A 24522-nucleotide genomic window follows, 5' to 3' on the forward strand; every position below is an offset into this window, starting at 1 on the left:
TGCACAAAGCAATGTACAGATTCAATGTTATTCCTATAAAACTACCAACATCATTTTTCACAGAGTTAGAAAGAAAAACTATTCTAAAATTAGTGTGGAAACAAACAAACAAACAAAAAATAGCCCAACTAGACAGTATAATCTTAAGCAAAAAGAACAGAGCTGGAAGCATTACACTACTCGACTTCAAACTATACTACAATGCTATAGTAACTAAAACAGTATGATACTGATATGAAAACAGACATCCTACAGAATGGGAGAAAATATTTGCAAGCTATACATCTGACAGAGGTCTAATATGCCAAATCTATAAGACATTTAAACAAATCAACAAGCAAAAAACAAACAATTCCATCTAAAAAATGGGCAAGGGACATGAACAGACATTTCTCAAAAGAAGACGTACATGTGGCCAACAAACATAAAAAAATGCTCAACATCACCAATCATTAAAGAAATGCAGTCAGAATGGTTATTATTAAAAACTCAAAAAATAATAGATAATGGCATGGTTGCAGAGAAAACGGAATGCTTATATACTGCTGGTGGGAATGCAAATTAGTTTAGGCACTGTGGAAAGCAGTTTGGATACTTCTCTATGAATTCACAACTGCAATTCAACCCAAAAATCTCATTACTTGGTATATACCCAAAGGAATATAAATCATTCTATCATTAAGATATATGCACATGTATGTCAATTGCAGCACTTTTCACAATAGCAAAGATGTGGAATCAATCTAGATGCTCAATGGTGGACCAGATAAAGACAATGTGGTATATATACACCAGGGAATATTACGCAGTCATGAAAAACGAATTAAATACTTTGCACCAACGTGGATGCAGCTGGAGGTCATTATATTAAGCAAATTACTGCAGGAACAGAAAACCAAATACTGTATGTTCTCATTTGTAAGTGGGAGCTAAACATTGAGTATACGTGGACACAAAGAGGGAAACTATAGACACTGGGGCTTATTTGGGGTGGAGGGTGGGAGAAGGGTGAGGATAAAAAAATTACTACTGGTATTATGCTCATTACCTGGGTGACAAAATAATTCATGCACTAAATCTTAGAAACACACAATTTACCCATGTAACAAATCTGCATATGCACTTCTGAATCTAAAATAAGAGTTTGAAATAAAAAGCCAAAACCAAAACCAAAAAACTCTGTTTCAGACACTTGGGAAAAAAGAAATAAAGTAATTCACAACTATAGTGGCAGTTTTTTATTTGATACATAAGTGTGCATGAGGTGAGTCTATTTTTAAAAGTATCTCATGTCAGATAAATTTGGGGCCCTAAAATACCACTATTGGCCAAATATTTTTTTTTTCCTTTTTACAGAGGAATCTCTTCGTCTTGAAAGTAAATAGGCCTTCTGCTTTTACCCTGGGGAATTAGATTGGCTATGTAGCCCTCCAAGATCATCACCAACAATATCTCAAGTGAGAGCTCAGATAAAAGCACTTTGAAACTATAAATCACTATACAAATGTAAGGGATTATTATTACTATCAGCCCTCCTTCAATCTATTCACTTTCCTCTTCAAGGCTCTAGTTGCACCTAGTAGCCTCATTAATGATGACAATATCAACTCGTATTTCCAGAGCCATTTTATGCTTCCAGTGTTGCTGTACCTGCACCATTTCATTCTATTCTCACAAGAAACCAGTGACATAGGAGGCTCAAGTTTTATTAACCTCATGGACAGAGGGCATTGAGGTTACTGTTAGGCAAGTATATTAAAAACCATTTAATTGTACTTTAAATAGGTTGATTATATGGTATATGAATCGTGTCTCAATAAAACTGTTATATAAAATATTATTAGTACCTGAAAATTAAAAAATAAGTTACTAGCCCAGGGTTTTATAAACAGTTACTTTCAGAGCTGGATCTTGCTGGCAATGATAGAGATTCAGGAAGTGAAAGAAACACCGAAGCAGAACTATAATTATTAAACCCCTAAATATCAGCTCATGAGACATGATCATTCCAAGATCTGCTCAAAACTGAATTTTTTTCTAATTCATCCCCCTGCAGTATCTTTTATATTTTTTCATGCCTTGATCAACTCTTCAAGTGCTATGTTAAGCCTGAACCTAGAGGTGAAGGCTGTCAACAGATGCAGCTCTGCAAAGCAAGTCAGACAGAGCTGTAGTAATAAAGCAGAATTGCCAGAGTGAGCTCCCAATGGACTGTGATTAATAACATTTGTTCTGTTTGTCTGAAATATAATGTCCAAAATAAAGGTGGATATTTAAAGTTTATTTTCCTTTACACGTTAAATACTTGGGCAACACAAAGAAGCTTAATCTGCTGAGTATGCAATGTAATAATTTCAATTCTGAATTTAACTTAAAAAAAGAACAGTCTCCACCAAAGTTACAAGGCATCAAAACCTAGAGCTTACTGTAACCATCATTCTTTTTCTATTATTATTTTACTTTGAGTTCTGGGATACATGTGCAGAATGTGCAGGTTTGTTACATAGGTATACAGGTGCCATAAAAGCCATCATTTTTTTATGGTTGCATAGTATTCCATAGTGTATATGTGCCACATTTTCTTTATGAAGTCTATGATTGATGGGCATTTGAGTTGGTTCCACTCTTTGCTATTGTGAACAGAGCTGCAATAAACATAAGTGTGCATGTGTCTTTATAGTAGAATGATTTATAATCCTTGGGTTATATACCCAGTAAAGAAATTGCTGGGTCAAATGGTATTTCCGATTCTAGATCTTTGAGGTATCGCCACACTATCTTCCACAATGGTTGAACTAATTTACTCTCCCACCAACAGTGTAAAAGTGTTCCTATTTCTCCACATTCTCTCCAGCATCTGCTGTTTTCCTGGCATTTTGATGATTACCATTCTAACTGGCATGAGATGGTATCTCATTGTGGTTTTGATTTCCATTTCTCTAATGACCAGTGATGATGAGCTTTTTTTCATATGTTTCTTGGCCGCATAAATGTCTTCTTTTGAGAAGTGTCTGTTCATATCCTTCACCCACTTTTTGAGGGGTTTATTTTTTTCTCATAAATTTGTATAAGCTCCTTGTAGATTCTGGATATTAGCCCTTTATCAGATGAATAGATTGCAAAAATTTTCGCCCATACACTAGGTTGTCTGTTCACTCTGATGACAGTTTCTTTTGCTTTGCAGAAGCTCTTTGGTTTAATTAGATCCCATTTGTCAGTTTTGACTTTTGTTACCATTACTTTTGGTGTTTTAGTGATGAAGTCTTTGCCTATGCCTATGTCCTGAATGGTATTGCCTAGGTTTTCTTCTAGAGTATTTATGGTTTCAGGTCTTACGTTTAAATCTTTAATCCATCTTGAGTTATTTTTGGTATAAGGTGTAAGGAAGGGAAGACAAGAAATAACTAAGATCCAAGGAGAACTGAAGGAGATAGAGACAAGAAAAACCCTTCACAAAATCAGTGAATCCAGGAGCTGTTTTTTTGAAAAGATAAACAAAATAGATAGACTACTAGCCAGACTAATAAAGAAGAAAAGAGAGAAGAATCAAATAGATACAATAAAAAAAAATGATAAAGGGGATATCACCACTGATCCCACAGAAATACAAACTACTATCAGAGAATACTATATACACCACTATGCAAATAAACCAGAAAATCTAGAAGAAATGAATAAATTCTTGGAGACAAACACCCTCCAAAGACTAAACCAGGAAGAAGTCAAATCCTTTAATAGACCAATAGCAAGTTCTGAAATTGATGGAGTGGTTAATAGCCTACCAACCAAAAAAGCCCAGGGCCAGAGGGATTCACAGCTGAATTCTACCAGAGGTACATTTGGGAGCTGGTACCATTCCCTCTGAAACTATTCCGAACAATAGAAAAAGAGGGACTCCTCCCTAACTTATTTTATGAGGCCAGTATCATCCTTATACCAAAACCTGGCAGAGACACAACAAAAAAAGAAAATTTTAGACCAATATCCATGATGGCCATTGATGTGAAAATCCTCAATAAAATGCTGGCAAACCTAATCCAGCAGCACATCAAAAAGCCTATCCACCATGATCAAGTTGGCATCATGCCTGGGATGCAAGACTGGTTCAACATACACAAATCAATAAACGTAATCTATCACATAAACAGAACCAATGACAAAAACACTTGATTATCTCCATAGATGCTGAAAAGGCCATCTATGAAATTCAACACACCTTCATGCTAAACACTCTCAATAAACTAGGTGTTGATGGAACACATCTCAAAATAATAAGAGCTATTTAAAACAAACCCACAGCCAATATCATACTGAATGGGCAAAAGCTGGAAGTATTCCCTTTAAAAACCACCGCAAGACAAGGATGCCCTCTCTCCCACTACTATTCAAAAAAGTGTGGGAAGTTCTGGCCAGGGCAATCAGGAAAGAGAAAGAAATAAAGGGTATTCAAATAGGAGGAGAAGATGTCAAATTGTCTCTGTTTGCAGATGACACAATTGTCTACTTAGAAAACCCCATCGTCTCAGCACAAAATCTCCTTATCTGATAAGCAACTTCAGCAAATTATCAGGATACAAAATCAATGTGCAAAAATCACAAGCATTCGTATACACCAATAATAGACAAAAAGAGAGCCAAATCATCAGTGAACTCCCATTCACAATTGCTGCAAAGAGAATAAAATACCTAGGACTACAACTTATAAGGGATGTGAAGGACCTCTTGAAGGAGAACTACAAACCATTGCTGAAGGAAATCAGAGAGGACACAAACAAATGGAAAAACATTCCATTCTCGTGCATAGGAAGAACCTGTATCCTGAAAATAGCCATACTGCCCAAAGTGATTTATAGATTGAGTGCTATCCCCATGAAGCTCCCATTGACTTTCTTCACAAAATTAGAAAAAGACTACTTTAAATTTCACATGGAACCAGAAAAGAGCCTGTATATCCAAGACATTTCTCAGCCAAAAGAACAAAGCTGGAGATATCACACTACCTGACTTCAAACTATACTACAAGTTTACATTAACCAAAACAGCATGGTACTTGTACCAAAACAGATATATAGACCAATGCAATAGAACAGAGGCCTCAGAAATAACGCCACACATGTTCAACCATCTGATCTTTGACAAACCTGACAAAAACAAGCAATGGGGAAAGGATTCTCTATTTAATAAATGGTGTTGTGAAAACTGGCTAGCTGTATGCAGAAAATTGAAACTGGATCCCTTCCTTACAACTTATACAAAAATTAACTCAAGGTGGATTAAAGACTTAAATGTAATACTGAAAACCATAAAAACCCTAGAAGAAAACCTAGGCAATACCATTCAGGACATAGGCATGGGCAAAGACTTCATGACTAACACACCAAAAGCTATGGCAGCAAAAGTCAAAATTGACAAATGGGATCTAATTAAACTAAAGAGCTTCTGCAAAGCAAAAGAAACTATCATCAGCGTGAACAGGCAACCTACAGAATGGGAGAAAATTTTTGCAATCTATCCATCTGACAAAGGGCTAATATCCAGAATCTAAAAGGAACTTAAACAAATTTACAAGAAAAAAATAAACAACCCTATCAAAAAGTAGGCAAAGGATATGAACAGACACTTCTAAAAAGAAGAAATTTATGTGGCCAAAAAACATACGAAAAAAAAACAACAACTAATCATCACTGGTCCTTAAAGGAATGCAAACCAAAACAACAATGAGATACCATCTCATGCCAGTTAGAATGGCAATCATTAAAACATGAGGAAACAACAGATGCTGGAGAAGGTGTGGAGAAATAGGAACGCTTTTACACTGTTGGTGGGAGTGTAAGTTCGTCCAACCATTATGGAAGACAGTGTGGTGATTCCTCAAGGATCTAGAACCAGAAATACCATTTGACCCAGCAATTTCATTACTGGGTATATACCCAAAGAATTATAAATCATTCTACTATAAAGACACATGCACACATATGTTTACTGCAGCACTGTTCACAATAGCAAACACTTGGAACCAACCAAATTGCCTATCAATGATAGACTGGATAAAGAAAATATGGCACATATGCACCATGGAATACTATGCAGCCATAAAAAGGATGAGTTCATGGCCTTTGCCAGGACACGAATGCAGCTGGAAACCATCATGCGCAGCAAACTAACACAGGAACAGTAAATGAAACATCGTATTTTTGATCAAAAATGCTCATATTTTATTTTTTAAAGGTGAACAGATATAATTCAAAATCAGGAGCTTTATATTTAAAACTTTATGGAATCATTTCTTGTAATCTACTCATTCTTTTTGAAAAAATTAAGTTATAATTTTACTTACCATAATATTCACCCTTATAAAGTTTTGTAGTTCTTAATATATTCAGAGTTGTATAACCATCATCAGTAATCCCAGAATATTGGATCACTCCAAAAAGAAACCCTTTACCCATTAGCCATCAGTCTCCATTCTCCTCCCTCCCCAACTTCGCGGAGCCACTAATTTACTTTCTGACTCTGGACTTGTATATTCCGGAAATTTCATATGAATGGAATCATATAGTATGTGCCCTTTTTATGTCTGGCTTCTTTCACTCAGCATAATATTTTCAAGATTTATCCATGTTATAGCATTTATCAGTAGTTCATTCCTATTTATAGGTGAAAACATTGTATTATATGAATATATTGCAATTTGTTTATTTGTCAACACATGGATATTTTGCTTGTTTGCGTTCTTTGGGCTATTATAAATAATGCTGTAAACATTTTTTTGTGGCCATGTTTTCAATTCTCTTGGATATATACATACAAGTGGAGTTGTCATAGACATGGTAACTCTATTTCTTTTGAGGAACTGCCAAAACTTTAAAAAAGTGGCTGTCCCATTTTACATTCATACTGGTAGTGTATAGGAGATCCAATTTCTCGACATTCTCACCAACCCTTATTATTATTGTCATGCTGGGGTAAGTAAGCAGGTATCTCATTATGATTTCATTTGCATTTTCCTAATGACAATGCTATTGAGCATTTTTAATGTGTTTATTACTCATTTGTATATCTTCTTTTGAAAAGTATTTTTCAACTTGATTATATTTTTTGCCATTGAGTTGTTTGAGTTCCTTATATATGCTAATTATTAATCCCTTGTGGGATGGATAGTTTGTGAATATGTTCTCCCATTAAAATCTTTGCCCATTTTTAAACTGACTTGTCTCTATAAATTTGTGTATTATGAACATTTCATATAACTGTAGCCATACAATGTTACATCTTGTGTCTGGCTTTGTTCACTTACCATAATGTTTTCTAGGTTTATCCACATTGTAGCATATATCAGTATTTCATTTCTTTTTGGCTGAATAATAATCCATTATGTGGATATACATCATTTTGTTTATCTAGTAATCAGTTGAAGAACATTTCGATTTATTCCATTTTTGGCTACTGTGAATAGTACTGCTACAAACATTCACGTACAAGTCTTTATGTGGACATTTGTTTTCATTTCTTGTTGGTGGAATTACATTTCTTTACGAGGGAAATTGCTGGGTCATAACTGGGTAACTCTATGTTTAACAATTTGAGGAACTGCCAGACTCTTTTCTAAAGCAGCTGCATCATTTTACATTTCCACCAGCAGTATGTGAATATTCCAATTTCTCTATATACTCCCAAAACTTGTTCTCTGTATTTATGATTGTAGCCATTCTAGTGGATGAGAAGTAGTACCACTTCCCTGAGGACTAATAATATTTATCATCATTTGTGCATACAAATTTGATGGCATTCAACTTTTATTGAGCACCTGCTATATATAAAGTGTAATGGTACTGTGGAGGACATAGATGGAATAGGCACACTGACAAACCACAGAAAATTAAAGTCTAGAAAAAGTTTAAAATTAGCCCTGATTTTAATTCTGAATTCATCCATATACAAATTTGTGATCTTGGATAGATTACTTAATCCCACTGTGACTCATATTCCTCAGTTGTAAAGTGAGTTTATTAATACATGCATCACAGAGAATTTATAAGAATTAAATAAGGTAATTCAATTAAACATTTTTCCTATGCCTTCTTTGTGCCCTTGTACTCTATATGTGGATACATATGTGATAAACGAGGTGTATGTGAATGCCTAACCCAAAGCCTGGCACCATTCATTAATACTAGCAATGCTGGTAATGAGGATGTTAGCAGTGATGTCAGATGTTAACAGTACAATAAATTAATGTGTTCTTGGGTATATTATTCCACATTATTGTGATGAGAAATCATTTTAACGTAGAAAAAAGTGTGTTAACCTGATAAAAATCTGATTAAATAGAAAATCTTCTTCAGTGTTATACTTCTAAACTGTACCCCTAAAAACAAATCATTGGCTTTTTCTGCTTGTTCTTCACTGTAAGTCTCTGTGTGCACATTCATCCACAGCAATATTGGCACTAATTGGCATGCTAGTAGGCAATTTCAGCCATGAGATCAAGGACTGACAGGCAGAGAGTGCTGTGTCTCTGGTGAGGGCAGAGGCATGTTGACAGGGAAAGAGTGGAGAACGCACCTGCTACTCCTTGGTAGGCTGTTTGGAGAAACAAGATAGCCATTGTAGATACCAGCTTGATAGCTTTAGAAATCATAACTCTCACTATGGTGAAGAAATTAGGAAATCAACCTGGGTACCAATTCTTTCTCGAGACAGTTTCTCCTAAGGGGGCTTTTAAGAATGCTGTTTAGGATATGTAGGTTTTCCATCTCCTTAAATGTGAAAGAAATGTTTAAAAAGCAAACTTTTCCTATAAGGGATTTTACCTTGTGAAATAGTTCAATGTATTTAAAGACTAAAGTGCAATAGCTAGGTAATAGGTAATCAGAAAATATCTAGTGGTGTGATCAATAATTCTTACGATAATATTTTTCACATAATTTCAAATGGAAAGCAGTATTTTGCAGTGCACATGGCTGAATGAATTCCGAATCAACACCTTGAAAGACTGATTCATGTTTTAATGGCTTGGACAGGGATCTGTAATAGCAAAGGGAAGCTAGGTGAATAACTCTAAACACAAGTGAACTTTACTCTTAGGAAAGTTAGTATGTGAAAATACAATCATACAAGATATATATTTGTACTACTAAGAACACAAGTATATATTATATAATGTTTATTGTGAAAAGATTGATGAAACGATAATTATTATTCTTTGCTTTTTAAAAATATATTTTATTTTACATATTAATTTTCCATAGGTTTCTTAAAGAATATTTTCCAGTTCATTTTTAGTATTAGCGACTATATGAAAAAAGTATTATATAAAAAATTGTCAGGATTTTTTTACATAAAATGTGTATAACAGCATTCTATTTAAATTGTAAATTGATGTTTTTAGGAAAATATTGATATTTTCTGATTACAAAAATAATAAATTCTTTTTATGTAAATCCTGAAAACTAAAAATAAATAACAGTTCCTTTTTTTTTTTTTTTTTTTGAGATGGAGTCTTGCTGTGTCACCCAGGCTGGAGTGCAGTGACGTGTTCTCAACTCACTGCATTCTCTGCCTCCTGGGTTCAAGCAATTATCCTGCCTCAGCCTCCCAAGTAGCTGGGATTACAGGCACTCGGCACCACACCCAGCTGATTTTTGTATTTTTAGTAGAGACAAGGTTTCACCATGTTGGCCAGGCTGGTCTCTAACTCCTGACCTCAGGTGATTCACCCACCTCAGCCTCCCAAAGTGCTGGGATTACAGGCGTGAGCCATCACACCCGGCAATAACAGCTATTTTTAAGAATCCAATTTTTCTCAGATTCTGGAGTACTGTGGCACACTCTCGGCTCACTGCAAACTCCACCTCCTGGGTTCAAGTGATTATCCTGCCTCAGCCTCCCAAGTAGCTGGGATTACAAGCGTGTGCCACCACGCCCAGCTAATTTTTGTATTTTTAGTAGAGATGGGGTTTCACCATGTTGTACAGGCTGGTCTTGAATCCCTGACCTCAAATGATCCACCTGCCTCAGCCTCCCAAAGTTCTGGGATTACAGGTGTGAGCCACCATACCCGCCCCTCAAATTCTTATTAACATTGAGTGTTATCATTTAAAAAATTAACAATGTAGTAGTCAAATATTTATTTGGATTACTAGTGATTTTGAAATAATTTCTTGTTAGTCATTCCCATTTTTATGTATTCTTTTATGACTTGTAGCTGTATGGGAATAACAAAACTGACATTTCTCTACTAAAGTGTTCACATTTTATTGATTTTCCATTTTTATATTAAATGCTTTAATCATTTTTCTATAATATCTGCTGCAAATATTTTTAATAATAAATTTCTGATTTTGCATAATGCCTAGATAGGCCTTTCCAATCTAGAGATCAGATGATTATCAGGCATTCTTTTTTATTGTCTAATTCTATTTATTTGGCTTTATTTAATGACTAAGGCGTAATATTGATAATATCACTGTGGTATTTTACGTTTTCATCTGTCTTTTATGTAATTGTCAAAATAAATCTTCTCAAGAGTTCTGCTATATGGGCACCTTTATTTTCCTAGAACCCATTCCTTAGAAGAACAATTATTTTAGGCATTGGAGCCCAGCTATAACCTGACTTTTATATCTTTCATTATTTCCCTGCATTCATACTACTTTTATTGATTTCAGGCCACTATAGAGACCTCAGGTCATGTAAAGTTCCTGTTAGTACCTGTTGAATATTCCACTAATGAAAAAAAAAATGAGTAGAAAGATTCAGCTTAAAAAACACCAAAGAATAAAATCCTTTGGCATAGAATTATTTTAAAAATTGCTTTTAAGAATAGTTCATATTTTTAAATAAAAAGTAGGGAATATAAAAATAAAGGTATTGGAAAATTTAAAAATATTTTCCTATAATCTCTCCACTGAAATAAATCTGATAGCATTTTTGTATGTAGTCTTTCCATGTTTTGCTAGTCTCTCTTTTTATATTACATATGCATTTTCAGAGCATACCATATATATTGTATTGCATCTTGTTTTTTCCACGTAATATACAAATATCTCCATGTAGTTTAATTTTACTAATTTATATGATTTAATAGCTACATAATATAGCCAATGCCCTATTTATCAACATTTAAGGTATTTTTTTCTATTTTTCAACCACTTTAAAATCTTTTACCAAATAACTTTGTCTTATTATTTATTAAGTGCAGTTTCTGGATTACAGATTATTCACACTTAAGGTTAAGTGACACGAATTTTCCAAATGCCTCCAGAAAGTATGCTCACTTGTCCTTGACCTCCATTAGACTTTGAACTTCAAATATGTAGACTCAGTACGTAGCCTAGTTCTGTTACTCAATAGGTGCTTAACATTTATGTGTTAAATGATCACATGGATACATAAATTAGGAAAGAAAATAAAGTTGAGAAGAAGAGAAATGAAAGAATGCATGTCTGGTTAATGTGAGGAGAAAGACAAGCTTGCCTATTCATCAAAATCAGATTGAACTTTGCAGCTATCCTAAACATTGGCCCACTGAATTAACTCCATGTGGCTTCTTTAACCTACCAATATAAGCAATAACAGGAATGCTTCATTTAATAGATTATCTTGCGGGAGGAGATGGAAACAGAGAAAAAAAACAACAAAAAAATATTTATCTGACTCTGATTTCTTCCTACCCCACTCTTACTCTTTCTCCTAGATACTACCCCAACACTCCAAATTCTGCTTCCATTTTAAGTGAAACCATAAAAATCTCAAATTTTTATCCCAACTAGACCTACTTTTGCATAAACTAAAAGACTGAAGCAGGAATCATTTATATAAGGTCTATATCGTTAGCAACTCAAAGAACAAATGGATGATTGAAAGATGGTTCTCTTTTAACCAGAGCTAAATAAACTTTTATGTCACGACTTTCTACCCTAAGGCCAGAGTAAACCTTAGAGATATTATATTATTTTCCTTCCATCTACACTAAAAAACACCCAGTACTTTATAAAACATGCAAAGTAGAGCAATTTACATTTATCTTTGCAGTCAGCCATGACAAAAATTGTCTTCAATTTCAGTTTGTCTCACCCAGAAGGGGTAAATAGGAATAATTATAAGTCTTGAGCATCTGTAGCCTCTTCCTGCATCCTTTTCTCCACCCAATGTCTTCCTGTTGTTTTCTCCCTACTCCCTTATTAGAAAAACAGAGATCTCAATGACAGCATTAACCCTTGATGATTTAGTAGCTGATTACATGTTCTAGTTCCTTTGCTGCCTCAATCAGGCATTCAAGTTGTAATTCATTAAACTCCACTGTGGCCTGCAAAGGTTCTCCATGTTAAAGGAATTTCAAGTTTCATCAAACAGGTGAAGAGATACGACCATGTCTGTTTCTCACAAATGGCTATTAATGCCCTATAAAATTCTAACTAGTGATGTTGAGCATTTTTTCATATATCTCTTGGGTATTTATACATCTTCTTATGAGAATTGTCTATTTACTAGTCATTAGGAAAATTCAAATGAAAATCACAACGAGATATCTCCTCATACCTGTTTGGATGGTTATGGTAAAAAAGAGACAGAAAATAGATGCTGGCAAGGATGTGAAGAAAAGAAAATGCTTATACACTATTAGTGGGAATGTAGATTAGTACAGCAACTGCGGAAAACATTATGATGGTTCCCTAAAAAAACTAAAAGTAGAAATGCCATTTGATCTAACAATTTGACTGCTGGACATTTATCCAAAAGAATGGAAATCAGTATATCGAAGAGATATCTGCACGTCCATGTTTATTGCAGTTCTATTCGCAGTGGCCAAGATATGAGACCAGCCTAGGTGTCCATCAACAGATGAGTGGATAAAGAAAAAGTTGTATATATACACAATGTAATAGTATTCAGTCACACAAAAGAATAAAATCCTGTCGTTTGCAGCAACATGGATGAGTTTGGAAGACATTATGTTAAATAAAATAAGTCAGGTTCAGAAAGACAAGTACCACATATTCCCACTCATATGTGGGAGCTAAAAAAATACATTTTAGGGAAGTAGTAAGTAGAATGGTAGTTAGCAGAGGCTGGGGAGGGTAAGGGATAGAGGAGATGAAGAGAGGTTGTTTAAGCGGTACAAAATACAGTTAGATAGAGGGAATATGTACTACTGTTTGATAACACAATAGAACAACTATCATTAATAATAATTTATAGTATGTTTCGAAATAGGTAGAAGGGAAGATTTGGAATGTTCCTGACACAAATAAATGATAAATGTTTGAGGTGATTGATATTTTGCTTATCCTGAATTTCTCATTACACATTATATACATGTATTAAAATGTTACATGTACCCTATAAATATGTATAACTATCATATATTAATAAACATATTCTAACTAGAAAAATAAGTTAATAGAGAGCATACTAGGGGTAAAATTATGCTCCTCACTACAGTGGCATTAGGATTCAGTGTCAACCAAATATCTCAGTGGAATTCCTCACTAATCAACAATTACTATCTTTGTTCATTCATTTGATAAGCTGACCACCAACTATATGCCAGGAACTATGCATGGGACTCAAAGAAAGAGTAGGTTGATGCCTATGTTCATTTTCTATTGTTGCTTATAACAACTTACTACAAATTTAGAGACTTCAAACAACATTAACTTATTATCTTACAGTTTAGGGGGTCAGAGGTCCTAAAATTCAAGGTATTGTAAGGGCTGTCTTCCTTCTAAAGGCTCTAGGGAATAATCTGTTTTCTTTCCTTTGCTAGCTTCTAGAGGACATGTACATTCCTTGGTTTGTGGCCCCATCTTCCATCTTCAAAGCTAACAGCTAACATCTTCTCTTCTTTCTGACTTATTCTTCTGTCTATTTCTTACCTTTCTATATTATCTTGATGTCATGTCTCCCTCTTATAAGAATACTTCTGATTAGATTGGTCCCAGGTGGATAATCCAGAATAACCTCCCAATCTCAATGCCTACAACCTTAATCACGTCTACAAAATCCCTTTTGTCAGGTAAAGTAATGTATTCAAAGGTTCTGGGGATTAGGACATAGTCATCTTTTGGAGGGTCATTATTCAGCCTACCCCAGTACTCCTTGCCCTTGAGAAGTCACTCATATACTAGCATTGAATAATCAATATTAAACAGATTTTAATAATTAAATGTGATAAATTATAAGATAAAATCTTGACAAGTTACTGTGGGAGCACAGAGGAGAGGATATAATACCTTTTCCTGAGGAAGTGCTTTACACAGGAGGTGATGCTTATATTGAGTGCTAAAAGATGTGGAGTTCAGTAGGTGAAGAAGGAAAAGGGCGTGACAGGCAGAGGGAGAACCAGGCTTGAAAGAGCATGACCTTCTCAGGCAACAAAGACCATGTCAGTGAGACAGAGGATGAGGTCAGAAAGAAAAGAGTTTGGGCTAGATAAACAGGGAGTTGATACCCATATGCCACAATAGACTTGTATTATTTTCATTTAGACAGTGAAGAACCATAGATATAATAAGTATTTTAGAAAGATCACACTAGATGCAGTGTGTAGAGTGCTTGGCTAGAGGGGGAGAGGACTAACTGAAGGCAGAGAGGTCAGTGTTGTAGTAAGATGTCTGTGGACAAATAGGGCAAATAATCAGTATAAATAACGTTAAATCTACAAGCTGTTTTACTATTTTTCTATCTGTGATAGGTTGAATAAAGGCCCCTAAAGATTGAGAGCCCTAATGTCTGGAACCTATAATGTTTCTTGATATGGAAAACGGATTATTGCAAATGTGATTAAGTTACATATCTTGAGATGGGAAGATTATCATGGATTTTCTAGGTAGACCCTAAATAAACACATATATCCTTATGGGAAGAAAGCAGAGGGATATTACAGATAGAAAATAAGACCATTTGACCACAGAGGCAGAGATTGGAGTGATACTGCCACAACTCAAGGAAAGTCAGCAGCCATCAGATGCTGGAAGAGGCAAGGGAAAGATTTACCAGTCAACTATAGGAAGGAGAGCAGTCCTGCCTCACCTTGACTATGGCTCAGTGAAATGATTTTGAACTTCTGGTCTCCAGAACTGTGAGAGAATACATTTATATATATTTTTAAGCCACCACAGTTGTGATAATTTGTTACAGCAGCCACAAGAAAGTAATACACTATCTTATTGTGAATGCGCAGGTCCCATGCTCCCTAGAAACACTTATATTATTACATTATTCTCACAGTTTTAGCCCAACTTTAGTTTATATGACATACCTCTCCCAAACAGCTACTCTTTTAGTCTTCATAGCTAAGAGATTAATGGGTGGTATATGTTTCTATTTTGCACATATTTGGAAGCCACTTCATAGCTCTTAATACTAGCATTGTTATACTCTATTTACATGTGTTTTCAATGTTTTATTTTAGAATGTTTAGGTGATGCATACAGCAACAAACAAACAAAAGTATTAGCTGGAAATGATGAACCAGCAAGTTTCCCTGAAGGATAGCACCATTCTGAACTACTACTTTATTAACAGAATATTTCAAAAATATTTTTAGCTCTTGTGGTACTTTGAAGAAGTTGCCTTTCCCACACTGGTAGCTATAGTGTCATTCAGAAGATAATTTTTTATGTGTGTGTAAAGTTTCCATGTATGCAAATCAGATTTCTGTCATATTTTATTTAATGAGTAGTAATATTTTATGCATATTAAAGAAGCACTGAATGGAGTTAGCCTGTGAATGAAAGGCAGTGGAGTCAAATATAATGGCTCTCAAGTCAAACAGAAGTTTTTCAAATCTCAGGGCTATTATACACAAATTGAGAATCGTGATTTCCTCATATATAAAACAGGGTTAACAGCAGTACATGCTTCATCAGTTTGTTGTGTCGATTAAATTAAAACAAATGTTTTGGCATAGCTTTTGATGCACACAAAACATTCAATAAATATTTGGGGTTATTAAAATTAGAGTAATAATGATTATGATTATTTTTATTATCTGGTACTGCCATATAATGACAAGCTCATAAGAACATCATCTTGTAGAAAATTATGGAAAAGAACAGATATTATGTTATTAACTCACTTTCCACGGTGGTGTCTGAGCCCTTGGCTATACTTCTGTTTTGGTTCCAGGGGGATATTGAGCAATTAATAAGAACACCCTGCCTTAGGTAAGAGTAAGCAGAAGAAATAGGCATGGCATTTTATTATTAAGCTGATTGTTTTGAAGGTGGCGAAAGCTAGCCGGGAAGAACTTTGGTATGTTCATGGCCAATGTAACAGGTATGACTATGAAGAAGTCAAGACAGTGGTTTATTAAGTTTTAAATTGTATCATACATATTAAGAAGTGCTAAGATTGATCAAGGAAGATTAAGCTGGTTCTTGAAGGAAAGGAAAGGGATTGAGTGGAGTGGGGAGTTTAGAAGAAAGGGGAACATTTTAGCTAGGGGAAACAAAAGTGAAGCAGCATAACACTTGTCCTGATTTTGTCAGTTTGTCAATGTACTCCACTAACTCACTCCATCTCTGTTCCTTTCTAAGCAGAGTAAATTACTCATTAGTCTCTGAACTCACCCTGAGTTTTCCTGCCTCTGGAGCTTTACCAATGCTGTTCTGAAATTGTATCCGTCTATCAAAGTCTACCTTCAACATTACTTTTGTGAAGCCTTTCTCATCACAAGATGATATATTTTATTATCCTTACTAAAAGTCCCTGTAGCACCTTCGGTAGTCCTCTCCAATGCTACTAATAATATTTGGCTTCATATTAGAGTTCTTTGTATAATTGTCTGTAAACTCCTTGAGGACAGTGACTGAGACTTATTCATTTGTTAGAGCTAGAAGGGCTTGTAGTTTATCCAAATATTTTACATCTTTCATTGCTGGGTATATAGTAGGTACCTAAATAATATGGTCAGGAAATGATAATTCTTAATGGTCTATTTAAAAATTGATATGAAATATGATTTGTGCAAATTCAGATAAAATATTTTATTCAATGTTGCAAGTGGTGATGTCAATTAAAATGCTGTACTTAAAAATCAGTTTTTCTGCACTTCTCAGTTCTGGATCAACCTTTCCTTGTACTTAAGCAGATGTTGATTAGAAATTTACAGATACTCCATGCTGTTTAGAAGCAGACTGGTTTCTCCATCTGGGCAGTAATATATACATTTATATATTTCTAGCATGATTTTTTGTCTTCTTCTTTGATTATAAAAGCCATTAGGGCAAAAACACCATCCTTCATTTGTTAAATAACCACCTGTATTCAGCAGTATAGTCATCTATCTGCTCATTCCCAGCAGTCAATAAATATTGGTTTACTAAAAGACTGTGACTTCAGGAAGGGTGATGGTAACAGGAATATTTAGTGAAAATTATTAGGCAGTGTAACCTGGTACTTGTGAAGGGAGAATGTAAAGAGTGGAGATGTTAAAAGGTTGACTTTATATTGTAGAGAAACTGACCATTTTTCTTCAATCTCTTTAGATTCTATCAAATGTCAACATAATTTTCATAATTATCCGTGTTTGTTAATCATGGTTAAGCAGAATCATCTCCATTTTGTATGCCTTGATTTCTTCTGCAGTCAAGCTACGTAAATCCTGCATTGATTTCTTGTTTATGGCTCAGTCCATAATGACAGAATTTTGCATCTTGCATAATAATGCTAGCAAAGGACCTCAGTTTCATTTATGTAGTAGATTCTGAAAGACAAAGTAGATTATTCCCCAATGGTAGTTATTTCATATACTTGACTACATTATTTTTCAAGGATTTGCTATGTTTTGCCACTCAGCAGAATACATAATCCTTGCCACAAAACAAACAAACAAACAAAAACTTAATGGGTAAAGTACAAATCCCATTTTATCACTGGCCAATATTAGTAATGAGAACACACACATACTCAAAGATATTTGTTGTCACCAGTTCTGAAACTAGAATATCATTTGTCACTCTCCATGTTTTATGGATTAGTTATAATTAAAAAGAGCCCCGCTGATCTCTTCCCAAGCATTTTTTTTTTTTTTAGTCATATCCCTGACTATGGTTAAACTGAATGAAAATACTACATCGAAAATTGCAAAAGTTTTTTAACATTGATTTTTAATAAGGGCAATTTCTTTTTTGTTGTCGAAGGTACTGTTAGTGCATTTTATTATTTTATTATTATTTTTTAAGTTCTCAAGCATGTGTGCAGGATGTGCAGGTTTGTTACATAGGTAAACGTGTGCCATGGTGGTTTGCTGCATCTATCAACCCATCACATAGGTATTGAGCCCAGCGTGCATTAGCTCTTTTAACTAACGCTCTCCACCCACACCTCTGCCCTCCCTGGACAAGCCCCAGTGAATGTTGTTTTTTTTTTTTTTTTTCCCCCTGTGTCCATGTGTTCTCATTATTCAGCTCCCACTTATAAGTGAGAACATGCAGTATTTGTTTTTCTGTTGCTACATTAGTTTGATGAGGATAATGGCTTCCAGATTCATGTGTGTCCCTGGAAAAAAAAAAAAATCTTGTTCCTTGTTATGACTGCGTAGTATTCCATGGTGTATATGTACCGCATTTACTTTATCTAGTCTACCATTGATGGGCATTTGGGTTGATTCCGTGTCTTTGCTATTGTGAATAGTGCTGCAATGAACATACTCGTGCAAGTGTTTTTATAATAGAATGATTTATATTCCTTTGAGTATATACCAAGTAATGAGATTGCTGGGTCAAATGGTTATTTCTGATCCTAAATATTCGAGGAATTGCCAAACTGTCTTCCACAATGGTTGAACTAATTTACATTCCCACCAACAGTGTAAAAGCATTTCTATTTCTCCAAAACCTCACCAGCATCTGTTGTTTCTTGACTTTTTGATAATAGCCATTGTGACTAGTGTGAGAGGGTATCTCGTTGTGGTTTTAATTTGTATTTCTCTAATGATCAGTGATGTTGAGCTTTTTTGCATGTTGGTTGGCTACATGTATGTCTTCTTTTGAGAAGTGTCTGCTCATGTCTTTTGCCCACTTTTTAACGGGGTTGTCTTTTTCTTGTAAATTTGCTTAAGTATCTTGTATATTCTGGATATTAGACCTTTGCCAGTTGGACAGTTTGCAAAGATTTTCTCTCATTCTGTAGGTTGTCTGTTCACACTGGTGATAGTTTCTTTCACTGTGAGTAGGTTGTTTAGTTTAACTAGATCCCATTTGTCAATTTTTGCTTTTGTTGCATTTGCTTTCAGCGATTTCATCATAAAATGTTTGCCCATACCTATGTCCTGAAAGGTATTGCCTAGATTTTCTTCTAGAGTTTTTATAGATTTGGGTTTTACATTTAAGGCTTTAATGTATCTTGAGTTAATTTTTTAATAAGGTGTAAGAAAGGGGCCAGTTTTAATTTTCTTCATATGGCCAGCCTGTTCTACCAGCACCATTTGTTAAATATGGATTCCTTTCCCCATTGCTTGTTTTTGTCAGGTTTGTTCCCTATTCTGTTCCACTTGGTCTATAAAATCGCTAAATTTTGAGATTTGGTCTGGCTCTGCTTCCACCAGGTTGGCGTGCGGCTGATCTCAGTCACGTAAGCTCCGGCCCCGTTCACGCTTATTCTCTGCCTCAGCCTCCCGAAAGAAGCTGGGACTATAAGGGCGCTTCTGCCACTCACCTCGCTAAGTTTTTGTATTTTAGCAGGTGATGGGGTTTCACTGTTAGCCAGGATGGTCTCATCTCCTGACCTCAGATCCGTCTCTCGGCCTCCCAGTGCTGGATTACAGGTTTACCGTCATGCCGGCCTTTAAATTTCTTTATTATTTTTTATATTTTTTAATTTTTACCAGTACCATGCTGTTTTGGTTACTCTAGCCGTGTAGTATAGTTTTAAGAGAGGTAGCTTGGTGCCTCCAGCTGTGTTCTTTTTGCTTATGATTGTCTTGACTATTTGGGCTGTTTTTCTGGTTCCATATTAAATTTAAAATAGTTTTTTTTCCCTAAATCTGTGAAGAATGTCAATGGTAGTTTAATGGCAGTAGCATTTAATTTAAAAATTGCTTTAGGTAGTATGGCCATTTTCACCATATTGATTCTTCCAATCCATGAGCATGGAATGTTTTTCCATGTGATTGTGTCTTCTCTGATTTCCTTGAGCAGTGGTTTGTAGTTCTCCTTTAAGAGGTCCTTCATTTCTCTTGTTATCTGTATTCCTAGGTATTTTATATACTTTGCAGCAATTGTGTGTGGGTGGTTATTCATGATTTGACTCCCTGCTTGTCTGTTGCTGGTGTAAAGAAATGCTTGTAATTTCAACACATTGATATTGGATTCTAAGACTTTGCTGAAGTTGCTTATTAGCTTAAGAAGTTTTTGGGCTGAGTTGATGGGGTTTTCTAGATATAGGATCTTGTCATCTGTAAGCAGAGACAGATTTAATTCCTCTCTTCCTATTTGAATATGCTTTATTTCTTTATCTTGCCTGATTGCCCTGGACTGAACTTTCTATACTATGTTGAATTGAAGTGGTGAGAGAGGGCAGGCTTGTCTTGTGCCAGATTTCAAGAGCAATGCTTCCGGCTTTTGCCCATTCAGTACGATATTGGCTGTGAGTTTCTCATATGTGGCTGTTATTACTTTGACGTATCTTCTTTCAATACCAAGTTTATTGAGAATTTTTAACATGAAAAGATGGGGAATTTTATCAAGGGTCTTTTCTATATCTATTTAGATATAATCATGTGGCTTTTGTCTTTAGTTCTGTTTATATGATGAATTTTGTTTATTGATTTGTGTATGTTGAACCAGCCTTGCATCCCGGGGATGAAGCCAAATTGATCGTGGTAGATAAGCTTTTCAATGTGCTGCTGGATTTGGTTGTCAGTATTTTATTGAGGATTTTTGCATCAATGTTTATAAGGGATATTGGCCTGAAGTTTTCTTTTTTCGTTGTATCTCTGCCAGGTTTTGGTGTCAGGATGATGCTGGCCTTAAAAAAAAAAAAAAAAAGAGTTAGGGAGGCATCCCTTCTTTTCAATTGTTTGGAATAGTCAGAAGAAATGGTGTCAGCTTCTTTTTGTACCTCTGTTAGAATTCACCTGTAAATTCATCTGGTCCTAGACTTTTATTGGTTAGTAGGCTATTTATTACTGTCTCAATTTCAGAACTTGTTATTGGTCTATTTAGGGATTCAACTTGTTGGTTCAGTCTTGGGAGGGTATATGTATCCAGGAATTTATCCATTTCTTCTAGATTTTCCAGTTTATTTGTATCTGTACAAATAATTTTTATAGTATTCTCTGATGGTTGTTTTTAATTCTGTAGGGTCAGTGGTGGTAACCCCTTATTATTTCTGATTGTATTCATTCGAACCTTCTCTCTTTTTCTGTTTATTAGTTTACCTAGCAGTCTATATATTTTATTGATTTTTTTTTCAAAAAAACAGCTCCAGGATTCATTGATTTATTGAAGGATATTTCATGTGTCTTTCTCCCTCAGTTCCACACTGAGCTTGGATATTTCTTGTCTCCTGCTAGCTCTGGGGTTTGTATCTCTTGATTTTCTAGTTCTTTTAGTTGTGATATTAGGGTGTCAGATTGAGATCATTCTAGCTTTTTTGTATGGACATTTAGTGCTATAAATTGTCCCCTTAACAATGCTTTAACTGTGTACCAGATATTCTGGTATGTTGTCACTTTGTTCTTAATAGTTTCAAGGAACTTCTTGATTTCTGCCTTAATTTTATTATTTATCCAGAAGTCATTCACGAGCAGGTTGTTCAATTTTCATGCAGTTGTTTGTTTTTTAGTGGGTTTCTTAATGTTGAGTTATAATTTGAGTCTCCTGGGATCTAAGAGACTGTTATTATATTAGTCCGTTTTCACACTGCTGATAAAGACATATCTGAGGCTGGGCAATTCACAGAAGAAACAGGTTAAATGGACTTATAGTTCCACGTGGCTTGGGAAGCCTCAGGATCATGACACAAGGAAAGGAGGAGCAAGTCACGTCTTACATGGATGGCAGCAGGCAAAAAGAGAGCTTGTGCAAGAAAATTCCCCCTTATAAAACCCTCAGATCTCATGAGACTTATTCACTATCACTAGAACATCATGGGAGGAGACCTGCCCCCATGACTCAGTTACCTCCCACCAGGTCCCTCCCACGACACATGGAAATTCAAGATGAGATATGGGTGGGTACATAGTCAAACCATATAATTTCACCCCTGGCTCCTCCCAAATCTCATGTACTCACATTTCAAAAACAACCATGCATTCCCAACAGTCCCCCAAAGTCTTAACTCATTTCAGCATTAACTTAAAAGTCCACAGTCCAAAGTCTCATCTGAGACAAGGCAAATCACTTCCACCAACTTATGAGCCTATAAGTTCAAAAGCAAGTTAGTTACTTCCTATATGCAATGGGGATACAGGCACTGGGTAAACACAACCATTCCAAATGGGAGAAATTGGCCAAAACAATGGAACTACAGGCCCCATTGCTCCAGAATGATCTCTTTTGACTCCATGTCTCACATCTAGGTCACGCTGACACAAGAGTTGGGTTCCCATTGATTGGGGCAGCTCCACCCCTGTATACTTTGAAGGGTAGAGACTCCTTCCTGGCTGCTTTCATGGGCTGTCACTGAGTGTCTGCAGCTTTTCCAGGCTCATGGTGCAAGCTGTTGGTGGATCTACCATTCTGGTATCTGGAGGATGGTGGTCCTTCTCTCACAGCTCCACTAGGTGGTGCCACAGTAGGGACCATGTGTGGGATCTCCAACCTCACATTTCCCTTCTGCACTGCCCTAGCAGAGGTTCTCCATGAGGGCTCCACTCCCACAGCAAACTTCTGCCTGGGCATGTAGGCGTTTATATACATCTTCTGAAATCTAGTAGGGCATTCTCAAACCTTAATTCTTTACCTCTTTGCACTTGCAGGCTCAACAACACATGGAAGCCACCAAGGCTTGGAGCTTCCACCCTCTGAAGCCATGGCCCAAGCTCTATGTTATCCCCTTTCAGCCATGGCTGGAATGACTGGCATGTAGGACATCGAGTCCCTAGGCTGCACACAGCACAGGGATCCTGGGCCCAGCCCAGGAAACCATTTATTTCTCCTAGGCCTCTGGGAATGTGATGGGAGTGGTTGCTGTGAAGACATGTGACATGCCCTGGAGACATTTTCCCTATCATCTTGGGGATTAACATTAGACTCCTCATTACTTATACAAATCTCTGATGCCAGCTTGAATTTCTCCTTGGAAAATGGGATTTTCACTTCTATCGCATAGTCAGGCTGCAAATTTTCTGACCTTTTATGCTCTGCTTCCCTTATAAAACTGAATACCTTTATCGGCACCCAAGCCACCACTTGAATTCTTGCTGCTTAGAATTTTCTTCCACCAGATTCCCTAAATTATCTCTTTCAAGTTTAAAGTTTCACAAATCTGTAGGACAGGGGCAAAATGCCATCAATTTCTTTGCTAAAATATAACAAGAGTCACCTTTGCTCCAGTTCCCAACAAGTTCCTCATCTCCGTCTGAGACCACCTCAGCCTGGATTTCATTGTCTATATAATTATCAGCATTTTGGTTGAAGCCATTCAACAAGTCTCTAGGGAGTTCCAAACTTTCTCACATTTTCCTGTCTTTTTCTGAGCCATCCATCTCTTCCAACCTCTGCCTGTTACCCAGTTCCAAAGTTGCTTCCACATTTTTGGGTATCTCTTCAGAAGCGCCCCATTCTACTGATACCAAGTTACTGCATTAGTCCATTTTCATGCTGCTGATGAAGACATACCTGAGGCTGGGCAATTTACAAAAGAAAGGTTAAATGGACTTACAGTTTCACGTGGCTGGGAAGCCTCACAATCATGACAGAAGGCAAGGAGGAGCAAGTCACATCTTATATGGATGGCATCAGGCAAAGAGAAATAGCTTTTCCAGAAAACTCCCCCTTATAAAACCCTCAGATTTTGTGAGGTTTATTCACTACCACAAGAGCAGCATGGGAAAAACCTGCCCCCATGATTCAATTACCTACCAAGTCCCTCTCACCACACGTGGGAATTCAAGATAGTACTTGTGTGGGGACACAGTCCAACTATATCAGTTATAATTTCTGTTCTTTTGCATTTGCTAAGGAGTATTTTAGTTCCCATCACGTGATCAATTTTAGAGTAAGTGCCATGTGGCACAAGAAAAATGTATATTCTGTTGTTTTGGGGTAAAGAGTTCTGTATATACCTATCAGGTCCACTTGGTTCAGAGCTGAGTTCAAGTCCTGAATGTCATTGTTAATTTTCTGTCTTGATGATCTGTCTAATATTGACAGTGGGGTATGAAAGTCTCCCACTATTGTTGTGTGGGGGTCTAAGTCTCTTTTTAAGTTTTTAATAACTTGTTTTATGAATCTGGGTGCTCCTGTATTGGGTGCATATATACTTAGGATAGTTAGCTCTTCATGTTTAATTGAATTTTTTTTTTAAATTTATTTATTATTATTATACTTTAAGTTGTAGGGTACATGT

Source organism: Papio anubis, chromosome X, assembly GCF_008728515.1.
Source record: "Papio anubis isolate 15944 chromosome X, Panubis1.0, whole genome shotgun sequence".
In the NCBI taxonomy this organism is placed as follows: Eukaryota; Metazoa; Chordata; class Mammalia; order Primates; family Cercopithecidae; genus Papio; species Papio anubis.